At 45.1% G+C, this 14,978-nt stretch overlaps 1 long non-coding RNA gene across 1 annotated transcript in view; it reads left to right on the top strand.

The window, feature by feature from the left end:
* The first annotated feature begins 1,459 nt into the window (after positions 1-1,459).
* LOC105085499 (uncharacterized) overlaps positions 1,460-14,978 on the top strand; it is an 87,076-nt gene continuing 73,557 nt past the window's right edge. The window contains exon 1 of the long non-coding RNA XR_010382154.1: positions 1,460-1,538. This is a non-coding gene — a long non-coding RNA (uncharacterized LOC105085499). The remainder of the gene's footprint in view (positions 1,539-14,978) is intronic.

The raw sequence follows: 14,978 nt of genomic DNA, 5'->3' as shown, positions 1-14,978 counted from the left end.
CCCCCAACACCAGTGCAGAAACCATGGGGCCAGTTAACTTAAGAAGAATGCAGTATAAACTCTGCATCTCCCCCCCCTCCCGTGACTCCCTCTCCACAAATGTCACTTTATATACAGAGGCATACTTCTGGCTGATAAAATTTTCTCATAACAATCAGTAGGCTGGGCTCAGACTAAAGGACTATTAACTAGTTACAAACCAGAACCCTTCTTAAAAATGACTGATAGGTGGTTGGTGGATGACAGTGTGATGATAGTTTGTTAGGGGAAACTGGGAAGTTGTGGACGTATGCTCCTCTATAGCCACGGAGCGTGGCCGTAAGGAAGATCCCCATGTCTCCGTGACTTGGCGCAGTCAGGACAGCCTCCTGGACTGAATGAGAATTTCCCATGACCTCAGAACTTTGTGCTATCTCACCCACAAATGATGGACGCATTCGGGCAGACTGCAATTCAGAATGCAGAGTTGTCTCCGTGGGTAAACTTTTTATCATCCTGGCGTAATCTCTAGAGCATATAACGTCTGAATAGCAGGGGGAGGAGGGCAACACCCTGAGCCTTGAGGAAGAAAAGAGACGAGTATAGCATGCAAACATTCTGCTAGAAGCTTAGGCGCGGAGAGTTAAGACATTATTTTCCGGGATGGGAGTGAAGACAGAGAAAGACAGAGCGAGTGATCCTTGTGTCTGATCTGCATTCACTCAGTGAGGAAACCTCTCCCGTGGGGGCTCACAGGGATGCTGCTCCCGGGTCACACGACGGGCCGACCGGCCGCGAGTCGGCGCCCGCCGCGCTCTCCCCAGATGCCAGGAGGGAGCATCACCGTGCCGAGGTGGGGAGAGGTAGCGACTGTCAGAAGGATGTTTGTTCCCCCCCTCCTCCCCGCCACACAATGCTGGAGCTTCTCTCCCGCTCTTTTTGAAGACGTGAGTTTATGACTGATCGCTCAACACCTTGTTGGTGCTGATTGCAGAAAGCACACCTTATAAATATATGATAACTATCCTGTAATAGAGAGTGTGACAATTTACTTCGCAGTGCGTTTCGGGCTGCTAATTGATCGTTTCAGTCCAGGGACGATTTGGAATAAATTATAGCCATCAAAAAGATATCACAGCTCACTTTGGTGGAAGGGTTTCCACGTCGCATCGCGTTCGTCTAAGCAGAGAGCTGACTGCCCGCGGCGGGCAGAGGAGCGAGGGGAGGGAGCGGGCGGGGAAAGGAGGTCAAAGGGACGGGCGGGGCCGGCGGGCCGGGGCGGGGCCGGCGGGCCGGGGCGGGGCCGAGGCGGGGCCGGGGCGGGGCCGGCGGCGGCGCGCGCGCGGCGGCTGCAGGTCCGCGGCCGGACAGTAGAGGCCTCCCTTCTGAGGTGGCGGCGCGGGCGCCAGCCGTTGGGGCTCCGCTCTCCGGCGCGAGCTCGCGCGCTCTTCCCCGCGAAGTCCCTGCGCGGCGCGGGGCGGCGCGGCGCGGCCCAGCCCAGTGTGCGTACGCCCCGCGCGCCCCCTCCTCCCGCAGGCGGCAGCGCCTGCTCGTCTGAGGTGAGCGTTCCGTCGGGCGGCAGGCCGGCTTGCGGCCGGGGTGCTCGCGTGCGCGGGGTCTCACCTGCACTGGCGCCTTCCTCTCGGCGTGGCTTCCCCGCGGGGGCGGGCGCGGTAACGCGGGCCGCCGCGCTCTGAGCCCCGCGAGCGGCGGCAGCGAGGCGGGAGGGGCCGCGGCCCCGTCGGGGGCTCTGCGTGCGGCTCGGGCAGCTCCGGCCCTCACGCCGCAGCCTCGCGGGAGCTGCGCCGCCGCCGGCCCGGGGGAGGGCGGGGAGAGGACGGCCGGGCGGCACCGCCGGGTGAAGCCGGGGGCGCGCCGTGGGAGGCGGCGCGGGCGGCGGCGCGAGGGCCTTGCGGGGGCGCGGGCGCCCCGCCGAGCGGACCGGCCCGGCAGCGCCCCGTCGAGGTGCTGCCCCCGCCCGCCTCGCTTCCATTTCACTTCCCGCAAAGCGTGTGCCGTCGTGTCGCGGTCGCGGAGACACGAGACCTCTCCCTGGCTGGGATTCGGCTTCGAAAAAACGTTATTTCCCGTCGCGGGCTCTTGCCGGTCTGGCCTTCCGTCCCCCGCCCACGAGACCTCGTGCGACTTTTGCTGCCCCGAGCCGGAGGGCGGGCCGGGGCCCCTCGCTCGCACGCGGCGGCCCCCTGTGCCGTGTGCTCGAGCGGGCTCCGCGCGGCGCTCCCGGGTCTGCGGTCTTCTGTCACGCTCATAAATTACGTCAGTCTGGGGCACGGGTGCTTCCCGGCAGGCGACTTTGACAGCAGTCATCATACCAAGCTATTATGAAGTGCGATGTCAGTCTGGAGGACGGATAATACATAAGCCAGTTCTTGACACGCTATCTTACGAGGAAACGTCTGAGACCATCAGTAAGAGGCATTTTAATTCACACACCAAAAATATTTTGTGTTTGGTTGACATCTTTCAAAATGCTGAAAGAGGTAGTAGCATTTATCATTTTGTAGGTATTTATCAATGTACTCGCAGAAGTCCCCGTAGGAAGGAGGAGGGTTTTGTCTTGGTCCTGTTCTATCACATAAACCAAGGAACAGAGACGTTATGTGTCCTACCAAATAAATTGCCTTATAAACCAGGGATAGAGCTTAGGAGGCTAAACATTTTCTAAAACTGGGATAAGTGGAAAAGTGAGGACACTGGTTATGTTTATACCTCTGTTGTGAAAGATAACCGTCTGCTAACTTAACGGAGAGAACTTAGGCTTCTAGCACAAGTGCTAGGTGTGTGAAATGGCCCATTTATCTCAGGTGTGGAAGTCAGGTAAAATTTCTGTGAAAATCCAGTCTTAAAGATTAATACTTACTCCCGGGTATTACAGGCTTTGATTATATCTGGAGTCGCATGAAACAAGTGGTTAGATTCGAATGTATAGCTAGGATCCTAATGAATGAATTGTGAAATCTAAAGTGATCCAAATCTAAGCAGATGCTTTAGGCTTGATATTATGTCATAGTCAGAAGCTGTGTTTACAGGGACCAAATCCTGTGGGAGTTAGTTTTACAATGGACTCTGCATGTGGTCACTCAAGATGTTTTTCTTTTCCTCCGTTCATTCAGTAACTATTCATTATCTGTTATAGGTCCTCCACTTCACTTTGCCATTGAACATGATCCCTGTAGGCATTTAATACGTAATTGTTGAAATTAACTAAAATATGGAAAATATTACATCTTCTTCTGTTGCAAGGAGTTATGAAAGTTAAAACCTGTGGCCCTTTCATTTATACAAATGGAAAATTGTATTGACTACTCTCAAGTAGAAAGTTAAGGGAAGAAAAATGAGAAATCAGAAAGTTTTCTCCAGCCTGTGACTTATTCACAGAACCATGATTTTTTTTCCTTTAGACTTCCAAAACAAAGTTTAAAGGACTTGCATGATTGAATGGGTTTATGATTGAATGATGTTCTTTTAATAACTTTAGAATATAAGGTTTTCCTTAAAAGGTCTTACTTCTTATATGGTGTGCTGTACTGGGTGGTTTTATGTGAGTGAAGCACTATATTTCTAGTTAAAATCAAAACTGCATACCGTTTTCTCCCCCAACCTACAAGTAAGTAAGAATTGCCTACAGTTAAGTCAAGTAAACACACACACCCCCAAGTAGTCACAAGTACACCTGTTTACAATTCATTTTCATTGGCTTGATAAAAATAGAAAAACATATCCAATATATGTATCTCAATTGTATTTTAGTTTTAATTTTTTCTTGGATAATACTTGAAATCATTCTGAACAATGCCTAGATGCTTGAATGTCAAGACATTTTTGTGTGACATCTGTAAGATGCACCTAAAGAATGTAAAATTTTGTGAAGTGCAATAATAGAAGATGTTAAGAATGATTTTGGGGGTTATGGCTCAGTGGTAGAGCATGTGCATAGCATACACGAGGTCCTGGGTTCAACCCTCAGTTCCTCCATTAAAATAAATAAATAAAAACCTAATTACCTCCGCCCCCCCCCCAAAACGAACCAAAAAAATTTTTTTAAAGAATGATTTTATAATATTGTGCTGTAGGGCTGAAACTAAATACCCAAGGTATGACTATAAACTAATATGGTCCTCTCTATCAGAACTTACATTTTAGTGTGTCCTTATCCAGTAAGTCATCTTGGAACTGTGTCCCTTGTTACAATGATGCTTCCATTGCTGCCACTGCTCAAACCTTTTTGAAGTTCTGCATTTGGACACTGTTTTCAGAACCCATAGCACATCTTGTTAAAGTCTTGGAAGTGGTAAGTCGTCTTCCTTGAAAGACCTTCTGTGCCCTGAAGAGTAAGATGGGTGATCAAGTCAGGTAGTATAATTTGAGCTCAAAACAACTGGAATGATTGTTTGATGGCTTTCTTGAGTAGCTTTTAAATTAGTTTTGATGTCATTACACAAACATAGTTTGAAAAATGGCAACACCATTGGAATAAAAGTAGCAGCCGAGTGAGCGTTCTAAGAAAAGTGTGCATTTGGAATTCACAGAGTCTCTTTGATTATCAATGAATTATTAATTTAACAATCATATACATCTATAGTACATTGGTATGCGGCATTAGGATGTATTACTTTAGAAAAGTCTATTATCAAGAATTTGGTTGATCTGGATTCTGTGAAAGTTCAGTTTTGCTGCTATGATTACAAAAGCACTTAAGTTCTAGAATCTGGGATTAGGTAGAAAAAGTCCAGATGTCATGGGCTAGCATTAGGATTGCCCTGTGCGGTTCTATAGATTTGGTGCTCCACATTCTTTGAAATACAAATGAATCGTAACCACTTAAGGAATCAAACTTAGCCTGTATTTTTATAAAAAAAACTCGGTGATCCTACAGCTGTAGGTGAAATCTAACTTGTGGATGGAAACATTTGTCATTTTTAGTAGTTGTTTGTGAATAGAGACCCTACAGTAGGTTTGTAGTAGAACCACTGTGTACTGCTATAAGCTAACAATATTCTGTGTGCGAATCATGAAACTCCTTACTTGGTGAATTTAAACTCTTATAATATTCAAGACCAGAAAATGGGAGAGCGGGTAGAAAGACACTCAAGGAAAAGAGATAGTGGGAGATAGAAAGAGGTAGGTCATGGGGCTTTTGAATTCATAATTAGTTGAATTCATTTACTGGAAGAGTTTAGAAGTGCTTTCCAGAAACCACCAGCAAATAACTTAAAATCTGAGGAAATAATTCAAATTCAACTCCAGCTGAGACTATATGGAGAACCAAGAAAAGCAGAAAGAATGTAATTAGCTGAGTGGGAATTTTCCTTGGAGTTCAGGTCTGATACCTTTAGTGCTATATGGAGGACCATGGGATCATTAGTGGTTAGCCGGGATCCAGACTGTTAGTATCAGGAGAGATCAAGGCCATAGCACAGAGCTGAAAGAGCCTTCCTGCTTAAACTGAGTGTTGCAAACGCTGATGCACATACAGAAGGGAGGTCGGCCAGCAGGCAAAGAAATGGGGCAACTGCCCCAAATCATCAAGTATGTTCCTTTCTTTCACCCCAGAGTTAGATTTGGTGTGGAGATTAACCAAGTTTGAGCTGAGGCAAAAAGAATGTCCTTATTTCAGCCATTTGTAAGACCTGGAACTTTGAGTGTTGTCTGCTCTGATGAGTTTGGTTATTGCTCAGAAATCAGGGAAGGGGACCTGCTGGGCCCTGCATACTAGAGTTATATACCCAACTAAAACGTCAGTGAACAAGGTGGACAGATCCAGTTGCAGCTCTTTTCTGGGGAAAAGACTTTGTCTATTAGGTAAACAGAGCAGGTCCTAAATTCTATGTTACGAGTACAGGGGAGTATCAAGTACTCAGCAGACCCTCAATAATGACAATTGTGGAAAAACAAGTAACAGTCATATTAGCCTTTCTTTTGAAATGTGTAGGCTAATCATCACATCTGCTCATCTTCCATAGACTTAAGAGCCATCCAAATGTTTCTTAATTATGAGTCTAAATATTAAATTTTGTATGTAGTGTTAATAGCTTCAGAATTGGGGTGGAGGACTCTTAGTATGCCCGGGTGGTTATAATGGAAGTCTGATCGGTGTATCTTGAGGCCCATCTCTTTCAGATAGAGAGGTTCCTGGTTTTAGATTTACAGAATTCACATGTGGACCCAGAGTCTAGAAAAGGCAGGAAATTGCCCTGAGAATTGGGAAATATGTGGTAGAAAATGTCCTGGACCAGAGGTGGGGACTATGTTTATCATGCACCAATTGTGTTACTTGAAGCAAATTTTAGTTTCCTTGTGAGCAAAACGTATATAATAGTAATACATCAAGGGGTAGTTTGGAGCCTTGTCTGAGATGAAGTAAATGGAAGGATTTGGTCTATTAAATGTGCATGTGCAAGTTTTTATGAGCCACGACATGGGCTTTGTAGGTGAAGGTAGGGGTTGCAGCCCTTGAGCTGTCCAGATATTTAAACCAAAATATGAATGAAGATGGACACTAATCTCTGGGAATTTAGAATAGACTAGTGTCCACTTGGATACTAGAAGTCAATAATATAGTTATTTATAGGTTCGTAGGAAGTACCCTGTTGCCATTGCAAGAGATTTTTAAAAAATGTTTTCTAAAGACCTGTTGGAAATAAACTTGTTAGCTTGCTTAATACTGTCAAGTCCAGATCTTCAGCACTGTACTGAAGGCACAATCTCCATGTGGGGAAAGTAGCCAGACTTCCTGGCCTTGATTCTTTTCCTCTCAGAAGTTCTTATCTTAGAGATTTGATTAATCCCATTGCCACCTACATGTCTTAAAAGAGAGCAGGAAGCTAGATGGAGTTCCATATATTGGCTTCATTGGTCAGCTGTAAACATTTTTTTGCAGTTGTTATTCTTCCCACAGCAGCAACCCACTTTTGCTGCAGAGACAAGAATACCTCCCCGCCCTAGCAGACCAGTGAAAAAATTAACATGTAGCTTTCACTTTCTCTTGCTTTCCACTGTGTATTTAAAAGGTACAGAGACAGCTTGGGGCAGGGCAGTTTGCCTCTCTCAGAAACACTGATACAGACACAGTCAGTGATGTCATTGGCTCCCTCCAATAGCGGGCATGGCTCCTAGAGAGGAGGGGCAAATGGAATGGGTGGTCTGGGATGTTATACACTCATCCTTTCTTCTGTTAAGTTTCATAATCTACCCTACTAAAGAGGAAAAACAGCGCCCTTGTTTGAAGTCATGGTTAGAAGGTATTTTCTAGAGGTTTGTTGAGTGTCCTCCATACAGTGACACTTCATAAATTCACACTGTGTGAGGCACAGTGTATTTGGGCCAGTACGATGTATTGGCCTTAGAAAAAGGACATCTGATTCAGACAGTCTGTTTGAATATCAGATCTGCTACTTACTTGCTGAGCAGCTTGGGCAAGTTTCTTAATCTCTCTGAGCCCTAGTTTCTTTATCCGCAAGATGACAATAATAACAGTATCTGCTTTTTAGGATTGTTGTGCATGAGGTCTGTGCTCAGCAAATGAAAGCTGTATTATTAGGCCCTGGAGAGTGAAAAAGGAATATAAAGAAATATAAGGCAAATTCCCCTCTTAAAGGAGCTTACAGTGCGGTTGGAAGGGACTGAATAAATGAAAACTGATGTCACAGCTCAGGGCAGAGAGTAAGTGTGCCAAGTGAGCGCTGCAGATAATGGAAAGCTCAGCAGTCTGCCAAGGGCTAGGGTGACGGTGAAAGAGCTCAAGACGGAGGTGGGGATTTCTCTCTGGGGTCTGCAGGCTGGGTGGGACTCAGGTGTGTTTAGTGGAGTGAAGAAGGCGTCCCCAGATGGCACGGAGATGGAGTGATCAGAACGCACAGTGCAGCAGGGGGAGGCGTGCGCCGAGTGGAAAGTAAACCAGTTTTTAGGCCAGACAAATAATCATGAGGATCCTGTCTCTGCTGTGAGATCTTGGTTGGACCTTAAGTACCTTAATTTCTTTAGTTTCAGTTTCTGCAGTTTAATGAGATGCAGGTAAAATCATTCCTCATTAAACTGAAGGGATTAAATGAGATAATGTTTGTAAATGCAAAACATGGTGCCTGGCACCTCACAGGTGTTCAGTAAAATGAAGATAATTCATGTGTTTTCAGAGGACAGTGGGGGAGCTGTCTTCCTGAAGAGCTGTCTTGCCTAGTGTAGGCTGGTAGTGGAAACCAAACCAGAAACAGCCAGTTAACTACCTACCGGGAGGGTGGAGAGGTGGCTTAAAGGCCAATTTAAGAAGCTGGCGCTGTATGAGCTATCAAGGTTTTTGAGCGAAGCGGGGGTTTAAGATAAATTAATCTCCAGGCACTCTGAAGGCTGTTTTGGAGGAAGGAAGAAATCCACTCATACGTGTGTAAGGTGATAAGGGTCTAGATTAGGAGAGTGACAAGGTTATCGGACCTTGTTGATGTGGCCTCTTTAAAGTTTCATAAAAGAAGCTTAGGGCTCAGCAGTGTGCAGTGAGGGAATGTTTTGTTTTGTTTTGTTTTGTTTTGTTTTGTTTTGTTTTGTTTTGTTTTGTTTGTAGACTCCTACTATTTAGTGTCAGTTGTCCAGAATAAAAGATCCACAACTTTGGAAAACAGAATTCATTCAATATCCAGGGACTATAAAAGGGGGGAAGTAACTTAAATGCTAAATAAACTCTAGAACTTGCTTCAGCTTATAAAATAGCCCCTTTTAAAACTCCTTTCCCTTTCGTGCTAATGCACATGGGTGTGCACCTATCACTGGCTTTCAGGAAGGCACAAATACAGAGGATTTATAGCTGGAGTTTGAGGTTAGGATTATAGTACCAAGTGGCATTGGGTCAAATGGGGAGGATGCTGCCAGCAAAATGGTAATTTGATGACTTTATTTATTTGGTGACAGTGTTATTTGGATGAGAAAATACCATCCTCTCCCTGGGGTTTAGAAGTGATTTAAATAAAAACACAAACCTAGGAAATGATTTTGGATACTAGGGAATTCATTTATATTGTCTCTGATTCTCTCCTCACTTCCCTTTTTTCTGTCTCCAATAGTTTTGTAATGGGAGAATACATGCTAGATTATTGTATTTTTAAAGAAACTCACATTGATTATGGGGACACCAGTTTTCAAAACATGAGGAAATTGAAACTGCCTGTTGTTCAGTGGTAGGCCTTAAACACATTAAGTAGGAAAGAATAACTGATCTATCACTGACTTTCTGAATTTTGCTCTTCTCTCATTTGACTGTAAGGGCAACATGGTGCTAATAGCTCTGGGGTATCTGGAGTGTCACAATAGTAATTGTGGCCAAGCATTGCTTCCCTTGCAAGGAGGATACAAGTGCGAGGGGATTGTGTTTGGTGGTTGACAAACACAGGAAGGGAAGGGCAGGCCCTGTGAGGTTAGAGGCAAAGCAAGTTGGCTTAGTCCTGTTGCTTCTGAGCAGGGGCAAGGAGTATATTTCATTTCTCATCTCCTGAGTTTATTGAAATCATCTGCGGGGGTGGGAGGCTGGTGGCAGAAAGTATGATGTTTTAAGGCTGATTAAGATGTGGATTGTAACATGCAGATTATATCTAGCTCCTAATTCTCCTTTTCACTCCAGCCTAGAAAGAGAAAACTGCAAAAGAAACCTGTTCCAAGAAAAGAAAGGGGAGACAGTAAACGACATTGTCCCAGTTTTTAATGAAAGATTTTTTGAGTATATTTTATTTTTGGATTTCTGGTGTCCATGCTACCCTAACAGACCATCCAGAGTAGCTCTTGGCTGAAACACTGGCCAAGGGGTTCAGACCAGGGGCAGGTGGCAGTGGACAGTGGGTCTTCAGAGTGCTCCTGGCATTAATTTTGCTGAGCCTCATCCGAGACCAGGTCTCCCCTCCTGCGAGAGTGGCAGGCATTGGGCCTTGGAGAGGGCCTCCAGGCAGATTTCAGCCTTCCGCCCTCCTCCAACCCCTCTGCTTTCTGCTCCTGCAGTGGGACCTCTCTGTCTTCCCCCCTTCTTTTTCAATTAAATGAATTAATTACCAGGCATTTAACTTTTCCAGACTCTTTCATTATGCCCAGAGTTGTTGCTGAGCGGCAAAGGAAGTAATAACATTCGCAGTGAGGGGCAAATCCTGTTAATGAACAAATTAAAGTTCAAACAGTGATTCAAGTTCACAACCTCTCCGTGGCTCTTCTCTTTAATAAGAGTTATACATGTTACTTTCCTCGCTCTTTTCTCCCTTTTATTACTTTTTAAGCTTTTCATCAACACTGCTGAGGCATATTTGAGGCTCCCAACCTTTCAGTCCTGACAAGGACTGGAGCAGTTATAATCCCGTCTTAATTTGGCAACTTTTGTAAAACACATAAAGGGCCCAGGGTCACCTTTGGTCGCCAGGGCCCCGGGTGACCCTACAACTTCCACCCCCCGCCAAGGCTTCGTGGGCAGCTCCTCTCTGCACTCAGAGTCCGCTGACTCAACTTCCCGCCCTGGGCACACCCTGCAGGGTAGGGCCAGTGTCAGAGCCCTTGCCTCTCTCCGACCCTCTCCAATCAACCTCTCCACCGAGCCGTCTCAGCGCTTGGGGGAAGGGAAGGCAGTGGGGAGAGGGAGGAGCCACGACTGAAAGCTAGGAACCTCTATGGAGAGAAAGGATTTGGGGGTTGGAAGGATGCCTGCCCCCCTCCCCACCGCCAGTACTGAAAACTGCTCACCTCGCTGAGGGAACCTCGTCTGGAATGGCGCAGGAAGGCCCAAGGCTCCTTGGCTCTGACTGGCGGGGGGCCGAGTCTAGAGGGAATGAGCCCAGGAGGTGTCCGGTGCCGCCTACTTCTTCCTGATGTATTTTTTTTTTATTAGTGTGGATTGCGTGGGGGTCCCTTCCACATCCGCGCCTGGCTTCTCACGACCATCCCCTGGCGTAGCTTGATATAATCACCATGACAACTGCAATCTAGGAGCATACACATAATAGAGATGAAATAGACAAAAGATTAGCATGCCATGAAAAGTACAATAAGTTTCTTATTTAGCATTTAGATAACTGTCATTCCTTCCGAGCAAGCTTCAAAGTTGAAGCCAGTTTAGACCAAGAGGATTAATTCTTTCTCCCGCATGCTTCATTGAATCTCTCATTACCAAACTTTGTCTGTATTGATGTAAGATTTGATTGAAGATTAGAGCATTTAGCAAATCTTGCTTTTCTGCATGTATCAGGTCCTTTCAAGCACGGATCGCAGTGCCCAGTGGTCAATACCCTTACTTTTATCCAGTGTCTGCTTCATTTAAACTTAATCAACTCCATCAATGAACTGGAACAGGGAAACGTCCCTGTGGTAAGAATGTTGTGCTTTTGTGAGATAATTCTTTGCTCTTTCCCAATCCGTTGGCGTTAAACCTAAAATTGCACTATGATGAACTTTTTTTTTTTAATCAATATGATAATGACAATTGGGCCCGAATGCTCTGGTAGGACTTAAGAGGAGAGTGGGATCTGGCCTCCATTACCAAAACAACTTCTGGTCCTGCGGTAGTCCGCCTCCTTTTTTGTGGCTTTAATACTTTCTCTTCCCTGACACTGAATATTGCTCAAGCTGGAAAATGATGCATCTTTGTAGGGAAGGCTCATATGTCACAGCCAGAAAGTGAGGCAGACCGATTGGTCGTGTGAATTATCTGACTTGCTGCAGTGAATTATTTGCACTGTTTCCCTACCTAGTCAACAAGTTCCTGAGGTATAGTAGAGATCAATCATAACTGACAGCCAGCGTGTGAAGGCTTTACTGTGTAAATCTGGCGCACTCATCCTGGCCATGCTGGCCCTGGCATCTGTATATCATTTTTATACTGCTACCAGTAGAGCAATTTCAAAAGTATTTGCAAGGAAAATGCGTGTCCCCATCTGTTCCTGGAAGCATAAATGTGCCACCTTCAGAGGGTTTTCACTGGTAATCATATCTTTAATGATCAACAGACTAGTGATATATACTTTTCCATAAAATGGGGTTTTCTTCACTTTATTGTGATTGGCTAGAATAAATAGCTTTTCCATATGTTAGGGAGATAAAATATAAGATTAGTAGAGGTCGTTTGTTGGCTGGTAAACAAAAGAAACAATTCATTCCAAATAATCTTTGAAAAGAAGCAATGACAAAATTAAGTTGCAATAACAGAGCATCTGAGGCCCCACATCAGAAAACAGACCTTGTTCCTCCTTGGAAAGGAGCCGTTTAAGAGCAGAAACTCGGAGTCTTCTAGAGAACTCAGAGGCAGGGAGGGGAGGGTCAGGGAGGGGAGGAAAGGCTGGACTAGTGCATATTTATTCTGGTTCAAGGTTGTGTCTCCTTTCCCTTTGCATTACCCGCTATTTGGCCATCCTCACTGGAGCACCTTGGGTGAGCTGGAGGGAGTGTGCTCAGAAGGCAGGAAAATGCCACCCTGCTGAGCTTCTCTTCAGGCCTGTAGGGGCGGGAGTGGTCATGTGCTTGAAAATGAAAGTTGGTGTCCTCCACGGGAGATTCTCTTCTCGCAGCAAGGAGGGTGGCCCCAGGAGGCCGGCAGAGCACTGGCCTTTAAATTCCAAAGCCATGCAGAAGGTACCTCTAGCTTGCCATGGCCCACCAGAAAGCCCCTAGGAAGTGTTCTTCGTGATTTAATCGCACCCGTACAGGTTACAATCCAAGGACACAATCAGGTCCTGACCGCTGTTTCACCTACCCACACACACCACGCAGGTTTTCTCCACACTCAGCGCCCAAGAGCACTGTCCCCTCCTTTTTTCATATGCAGACACTCCTAGTTCTCGGCAGAATTTGGAAGCTTCTCCAGGATCTCTGTCCAGAGGTTGAGACTGCCTGCTCAGAAATCTCCAATTCTGTTTTGTTTCCAGGATTCGGAGGGAACCTCATGTTCTACAGAGGACTGGCATTAGTGGCAGGACACCTGAATTTAAACAATGCCTTCAGCCTTTGAGCTCTCTAGAAAATAGCAGAGCTGTTTGGGCCTGTTTTCTACAAGTCAGGAATCGGGAATGAGGAGCTGGGGTAGAGGGAGTGTTCTCTCTGCACACTGAGGACAGGCCCAGTTAGCAGATCAACATTGAGCTGGTTCTTTATTCTTTATGGTAATGTATTGTTATTGATTTTCCCCCCATGGGATAATGGGAGAAAAGCTGTATCTTTTCTGTATATCTTACTTACCACCTCATACTCTCTGCAAATGCCTGCTGCTCTCACTGCAGCAGGAGTGTGTGGGTGTTAGTTTCAAAGTGGGAAATGTGGTCTCAGGCTGGTCTCTAGCAGAAAGTTCCTATTAGCATCCTAAACCTAACTTGTGTTAATTTCCCGGCCGCAGTGGGTTTTGGGAACAACTGACAGGACAGTAGAAAAGCAGCTTACCCCAGACCTATGGCTAGAGGAAAATGGAAAAGCCACTATCGAAAGATTTTCTTTTAAAATTTCCCCTTAATTTTAGAAACATAATCTTATAGACTGAGTTGCACGTAGGCAGGCATAGACTGTATAAGATTTACAACTAGATCACACTTTGCCTGATCTGAAACCAGATTTACTATAGTATTGCAATTAAGACTTAAAGGGAAATCACACTTGTGGTTTCTACATTGCACTGATACACTGCAGATCTTGTCTTAAGTGAATTTGCTTGCCACATGGAAATTCTGGCATGTGTTGTGTATGAGGTATGATTTGCACTCATTTAAAAAATTATATTTCCTGATTTCTGTGTATTTTATTTTGAAATCCATTTTGCATTGAATTTCTACATTGTTTTCATAAAATGAAAGGAAGTGAAAAACCTCACCAACTTACTGTGTGTGGAAGAAATAAATCTGTGGTGTTTGCTCCTTCCCTTATTGGGGAGGACAAAGGCTGTCACTACTGCAGCTTCCCACTCCATGCTCCTGTGCCCAGGGGCTGGAACGTTGCTATCCACGCCTAAGCAGAAGGCATCTGCAGAGCTCGCCTTTGGGGCTTGTGTTGGCCGAGGCTCTGAACCACAGAACTGCAGGCATCCAAGGTTTTCCTAAAGCCTGGATTGGAAAGCCATGTGCAGCACATAGTCCTTTGCTGTTTCAAAACCACAGACCCTGTACACATGCACATCTATAGCAGAGACGGAAGTCTTGGCAACTATAGGACAAGGATTAAAAAATTTTTAAATTACTACACCAAAAATGCTGTCTCTTTCCCTCCAGAGTCTCACTAGGGCCACTAAGCAGCCGCGTCAGCCTGGGCGGACTTCACTGGACATGCGCTTAACTCCAGATGAATTCCCAGCTGTCCGTATGTAACAGTATTTCCTGTTAGCCAGTTTTATGAAAACAAAACTCCCCCACCTCAGAACCTTAGAAGAAAGTATTAAATTCAAATATTTGAAAACACTGGTTAATAATGTTAATTTGTATATATTGCCTCATGATTATAATATGCATATGTACATAGAAGTCATTGTTTTGGGATGCCCCTTAATGGGCACGCAGTATGCTGTTTTGGGAAGAAATTCAGTTTTTTAAGAATAAGCTTAAAGAAATGGCTCTTTTAATTAAGGAAAATAATTGATAGTTAAGACGAACTTTTAAAATGTAGTATTAACAATCCTTAAATTAAATTACAGATAAAATGCCACTTGGATCTTAAAAGTGCTGAGGTGTTTAAAATTACCAGAAAATGAAAAATTTGGGGGAACTGAAGGTTTTTGTTCTCCTTCACTGTAAATAGCAGAGCAGTAATACTTTCGGTTAATCCTGGCTTTTATTGGGGATTTTCATTTTGTTCCAGAAGGAAATAGCCGAAAGCAACTTGTATAGTTAACAGTATCAGTCTAAGGAGCAGAATTTTATTCCCAGGCCAGAATTTTTACAGTCACCTTGTTTGTAAACACTGTTAAGAGATGTGTTTTAATTTGGGGTCAGAACAACTGGGTTAAGATCTAGAGAAGACACTGAATTTTCTCTATGGAGGAAGGGCGAGGA

Source organism: Camelus dromedarius, chromosome 9 (genome assembly GCF_036321535.1).
Source record: "Camelus dromedarius isolate mCamDro1 chromosome 9, mCamDro1.pat, whole genome shotgun sequence".
Lineage (NCBI taxonomy): Eukaryota > Metazoa > Chordata > Mammalia > Artiodactyla > Camelidae > Camelus > Camelus dromedarius.
The sequence above is the reverse complement of the archived record's forward strand: the minus strand, read 5'-3'. Positions and strand labels throughout refer to the sequence as shown.